The sequence below is a fragment of the Physeter macrocephalus genome, chromosome 4 (assembly GCF_002837175.3).
Source record: "Physeter macrocephalus isolate SW-GA chromosome 4, ASM283717v5, whole genome shotgun sequence".
Taxonomy (NCBI): domain Eukaryota; kingdom Metazoa; phylum Chordata; class Mammalia; order Artiodactyla; family Physeteridae; genus Physeter; species Physeter macrocephalus.
Window position 1 is genome coordinate 107,565,257 of NC_041217.1, and position 6,163 is coordinate 107,571,419.

Consider the following 6,163-nt stretch of genomic DNA (forward strand, 5'->3'; position numbering starts at 1 on the left):
AGGGAGGCCCGCATACCACAAAAAAAAAAAAAAAAAAAAAAAAAGCATCCGTGCAAGGCCGTGAAGGAGGAGTAGAATTGGAATAAGGTGTATGTTTTCTCTCAGTTTCTATTTTTTGGCCTGCAGCATAATTCTTCCGTTTGTTAAAGACCGTGGGGCTCCTCGAAGAGAGGAAATTTAAGAATAAAAGCCATTATCATTGTATTGCTATTAGCAGTAGTGGGGTTGGCATGAGGCCTGGGCCACCCAGACTCCAGAGGCCTAAGTGACTAAATGGGAGGCTCCATCTGACTCAGATGGGTCTGATCTGTCAGCGAGGGAGGTGCTGGGAAACCTCCCCGACACACACACAGGGAATGCTGGGGGCAGGGGAGGTGTGTTGCAAGGGGACGGTGGGGAGAGGTGGTAACAGGGGATATAACCAGCTTCATAGGTCTCTGGACAGTTCAGAGCAGGTACCAGCTACAAAGTGAACTCTGGGGGCAGGAGGCCCTCCTACTCACTTGCCAAGGTGCCGCCCCTCCCTGCCCCAGGGTGCCGGACTCCCACCCCAAGAGGCAGAGGTTTTAGTCCTTTGGCTTCAGGCCATGTATACACTGCAAATTTCCAGCTCTGCTTCCCCACCCTGGGTGGGGGGGGGGGTTAGATTCACTAGCCCTGGATAGCTCCAAACCCTGCTTTGCAGAAAGGCCCTTGGTACGTAGAGGGAGAGAGTGTGGGAGAGGGCACAGACGCTGGGAGACAGCTAGACTTTCCTGGGTCCCCACTTTGGATCGAGGCCAAGTCTGCTCCAAGAAGCACCTGGAGGGAGGCTTTGCACCTTCCACATCCCCAGAGCAGCCTGGACCACCTCCTGCCATGATGTCTGTTGTGCAAAGGCAAGGTTTGCCCCTGGTGTCCCTACCAGAACGGGAGTGCCCCGGGAGAACTCCTAAGATGCCCTTGCTGGCCCAGGAACCCAGGACTTGGACTGGCCTGCACACTGAAAGCAGACCCAAAGCACCTACAGCGATTTTCCAAACACTGAATCTGGTTACTCTTTAGACAGTAACAATAACAACAAAGTACTGTTTATCTACTGGGGTACAAGGTATGAAGTAAGAAATAGAGACTTGGAGGAAGCATTTCAAAAAACCAAAATGGCCTAAGCATGCCCCTCCCAACTTCTAGTTGCAAGCCTTCCCAGTGGAGGCCTTTGCTGAGTTACAACCACAGCTGTGGCTCACATGGATGAGTGCCATAGCTCCAGGGTCCTACTTCTCCTGTTGCCAAGCCCTGTGGGGCTGGAGGAAAGAGGCTGAAATAGAATGTGGCAAGACTTTCAAAACAGACCTCCTCCCCCAACGTCACAGCTGTCAGAGCCTGTGTCCCACAATGGTCGAGAGCTAGAAATTTGCACTCAGACCTGGATTTGAATCCTACTTCACCTCTTCCCAGCCATGCGATTGTGGGAAAGCGTCTGGACCTCTGTGAGCCTCATTTTCCTCATCTGTAAAATGGGGCTAATAGTAGTATCTTCCCTGGAGTTTTAATAGGATGAAATAACATATGCAAAGCACTTAGCACAGTGCCAGCATATAGGAAGTGTTCTGGACATGGACAGCAGTTTCCTTCTTTCGAAAAGAATGTGTTGAAGAGAACAAACATATTGTACCCAAGGGCTCAGTCTGCTGCTTTGCTGATCTCTAGAGCCTGTGGAAGAAAGGCCTTGCTATGCAGGTTGAGGACCAGTTCTGGTTTCCCTGGAAGACCTCTGAGCTATGGACTAAACCTTGGTTTGGGCTCTTGCTTCAAGGAGGAAAAAAAAAACGCAGATGAAATTCATGAGAAACAGGTGGGCACTTTTGTTTACTCCACACAGCTGGAAGAGTCCACGTGTGACCACAGGCTATGGATCTCGGCCAGTGAGGAGAGCGCTAGGGAAGTCCAAGGAGCTGCAGGTATTTCCACTCTGCCTCAAGCTATGGCTGCACGAGTATCGCAAGGCAGGCAACAAGGAGCCCCCCTGCCATTAACTCCACCACAGTGAAATATCAAGAGTGAACAAAGAACTTGGGCCAGGAATGATCCGGGTGCCATGTGCTTACACTGGATAGCTATTTTGGACCCTCAGCTGTATTCCCGGATTTCCTGACTTGGACATTCTAGTAGCCATTTTGAGGACCACCCCTCCTGTTCGTCTCACCCAGAAAGCAGAAACTCATTAGATGGGGCAGAATTTGTGCCTTTCTCCAGAAGAACGCATCCAGAGACCTTTGTCTTCTTATTGGCCACCTCTCCCCTCCCCCAAAGGGTATTTCAGAGAGGAATTTACCAACATGGAAAATCTAAAATTATAGTAAGGAACCCAAAATAGGAAGCAGGTGATGCTGGAGCCAGACAGACCTGGGTTCAAATCTTAGCTCACAACTTCTTTATGATGAGAGGCTTTTCACAGGTTACTTAACCTAGGTGAGCTTGTCCTCTTTCATCTTTAGACCAGTGCTCTAGTCCGGTGGGTCTTGAACTTTAGTGTGCGTCAGAACCACCTGGAGGACTTGTTAACACGCAGATTGCTGACCCTACTCAGGAGGTCTGGCTCCTAAGCATCAGCCTTTCAACAAGTTCCCAGGTGACGCTGATGCTACCGGTCCAGAGACAGGAGTACACTTTGAGAACAACTGCAACTAACTGTTCATCTGTATCAGAGCCTTTGCTCGCTTGGGAGAGACAGGAACATAGCAGGAAGGACATCAGAGTTTGGTGGAGCGAGAGACAGGAACATAGCAGGAAGGACATCAGAGTTTGGTGGAGCGAGAATCATGAGGGCTGGGTTAGCCCCTCTTCCTCTTACTAGCTGTGTCAGTTTTCTCAGTTGTAAAATGAGGACAATGATACGCACCTTTCAGGTGAGAGTATAATGGGAAGATAAATATGCAAGTGCCTCGTAAAGTATAACATTCTATACAATTGTAAAGGATTAACTAAATATGAGGATTAATCTAAGGGTTAAAGCTCATAGCGCATGAAGAGGTCTGGAGTGCAGTGACTGGCACATAGTGGGGCTCAATAAATATCAGTTAAATGAAAAAAACCCAATACCTAAAAATAGCCACTGACTCCATGCCAGAGATTTAGGTCTCTGTCATATGTTAAACAAAAAATGGTAATAAAGTTACAACACATGAAATTCATATTCCAGTCGTGGGTGGCGGAGACCTCCTTCTTGGCTTCTGATCCAATTCATTATTCAAATCCTTTTACCATCGAGTGCTCCACTGCTTAATGTGGAACCAACTGTGGATCTTGATAAGAGGAAAAGACTGGGCTCTGTTTCCACTTTGCTCTTGGCGTCCTCAGGCCTCCAGGATAACTTTCTTACAAAATGAATAGGGTTGGCTCCCAGAGAGACCAATCTAATCTCATCTTGTCCACTCAGAAGATCCGTATCAAACATTACAGACTGTCTGACTGCAGTAAGGGGCATCTAATTCCATCTGGATTTGGACCAGTGTTTAAATAATCAAGTAGGGGACCATCAGCATGGTAGAAATAGAGAAGCAAAAATATAACTGGCCCACTTTTTAAACATTGTTCCTGTCTAAAGTTTTATTTGAAAAGCCCCCATATGAGAGACAGAAACAGAGCACAAGTAAGAAAGAGCAAGAAGGGAGTTTAAAGTCCATCGCGTCCTTTAAAAACACATGTGAAAGAATCAACATCTTGCCGTTTTCACTGTTTTACGGGCATGACGGTCTGATCAGATAACCATGCTCTGCCAAGAGACCTAATTACCAGTCCTCTGGAGAATTTAAATTACTTTTAAAGGAAAAAAAGAAAAAGTCTCTGGTTACTCTTGGTTGAATAAAATGTTACTTATTTCCCCTCAGCCATTTTCAGAAAGGCTCGGCTCACTTCAAATGGAATTACTGGTGAGCTCTGTTACCCAGAAAAGGTACACTTCAGCCAGTCAGTTTTGAGAGATGCTTAAAAAATATCAGTTTCTAACACATAAGACTCTGAAAACACTCTGCATTGTTTTTTTATATATCTCAGTCTGGCTGTGTTATTAAGGGAACACCCAGAATCAGTAAAACAGATACAAATTGAATGTTGTTGCCACAAACACTATAAATAAACCTCTAGGGATGCTATGTGAAATACCCTGATGTAGGCCAAACTGGTTCATATTTGCGAAGTAAAACCAAAGGTCGGATGCCAGATCACTTGGGTACTGTGGGTCTACCTATGCCAGATTCTAACACTCAATTAGATACAGGTTAAAGCTTTAATCTGCTACTTTAAGAAGGTACAATCTTTTCAAAAATCACAAATTGAGTGTTTAAGTGTCAAGAAATTCTTTGATGTCAAGTTTCTACTAAGAGACTGAATGATTTAAATTGGAATAAAGGGAAAAAAAAGGAGAGGGAGTGGGAGAAAGAGAAAGAACTGAACTGTGGTTCTAGAATCCCAGGATAATCAGTCTTGGATCTGCCTGACTCCAGCCTCTCAGTGGTCTGCTCAGGGAGAGGAATTTCTTAACATTCTTATAGTTCAAAATACGTGTCATTATGTTTCCTGTTTATTGGCGGGGGGAGGGGTAGTACTTAGCAAAAAATCTGGACAGAGTCAGTCTTACTGTACTTAGAGCTCATTCTGTTTCTATTCCAGCATCACTGTTAGGCTGACAGCTCTAGTAATCTAGTTGCCCAAAGCTTTGACTGAAACCCTAAAATGAAAATCAATCCAACCAGGTTTTCTCTGTTTCCCTATAAACTCTCTCAGTGATAATGATGTGAAACATTTCCAGGCATGACTTTAATTTTGAAGCTTCAGCTTTAGGGAAGTCACACAGATAAGGGAGAGGCTAAAGTTGATTGGTGTGTTTCACTAGATGCCTTTGACATCAAACCACAGGGCAGTACGGGTGCTTTTAGGGAAATTCTTTGCCAAACCCTAACCCAGGTCACAAAATCTGAATGAGCAAAAAGAGGCATGGGAATGAAGCATTTAACAGTGAGACAGTGAATCCTGTCTTTGTGGTACAAGGTTCTCTGGGCAGACACTGGTCTGTTTTATAAACTTTCACCTGGAAAACAATCAACATTGCATAATTGGGGCAAAGGCAGTTGAACATCTGTATAGATGCTGTTTTGCAAACCCAAATATTGCCCCCATTTACTGATCACATCCCATCTGTCACCAAATGTTGGGGTTTCTGGCACTGAGATGCATCTGCTTCTCCCCAACCTTATCACCACTTCCCTTGACAACTACAGTAAACGCCTTAGAGGTTCTCATGTCCCCAGCTTTCAGCCCGAGAGCACGTTCTCTACACTGCTGCAACGATCTTTCAAAACTCAATAGTCGGGCTTCGCTGGTGGTGCAGTGGTTATGAATCCGCCCGCCAATGCAGGGGACATGGGTTCGAGCCCTGGTCCGGGAAGATCCCACATGCCGCGTAGCAACTAAGCCTGTGCACCACAACTGCTGAGCCTGTGCTTTAGAGCTTGCGAGCCACAACTACTGAGCCCGTGCACCACAACTACCAAAGCCCGCACACCTAGAGCCTGTGCTCCGCAACAAGAGAAGCCACCGCGGTGAGAAGCCCAGGCACCGCAACGAAGAGTAGCCCCCGGTCGCTGCAACTAGAGAAAGCCCGCGCACAGCAACAAAGACCCAACACAGCCAAAAATAAATAAGTAAAATAAATAAATTTATTTTAAAAAAACCTCAAAAGTGACTACCTCATCCTCTGCTTACAACCTGCACAGGTTAAAATATGAACTACTTATCTTTAGGACTCAAGACTGAAAAATCTCCTTGGTTAAACGACAGAAAAACACAGTAAGCTCCCCAAAGGACACAGCCCTCAGGTTCCTCTGCTCTAAGGAAGGGATAAATCCTTGAATGTTTAGATTAAACTAACTTTTGTGGGTTAGGCTGGCCCACATGTATGTTGGTTCCACATGGGTTTCAAACAACCAGCTTATAATGAATTCTGAGAATACAACCCATTTGTTAGATTGGGACCACAAATAAAGCATTGTTTTGTTTGTCTTTCTCATTGTTTAAATGACTTTGGAATTAAAATGTAATAGAATTAAAAATTATGTCTGAAGGGCTTCCCTGGTGGCGCAGTGGTTGAGAGTCCGCCTGCCGATGCAGGGGACACGGGTTCGTG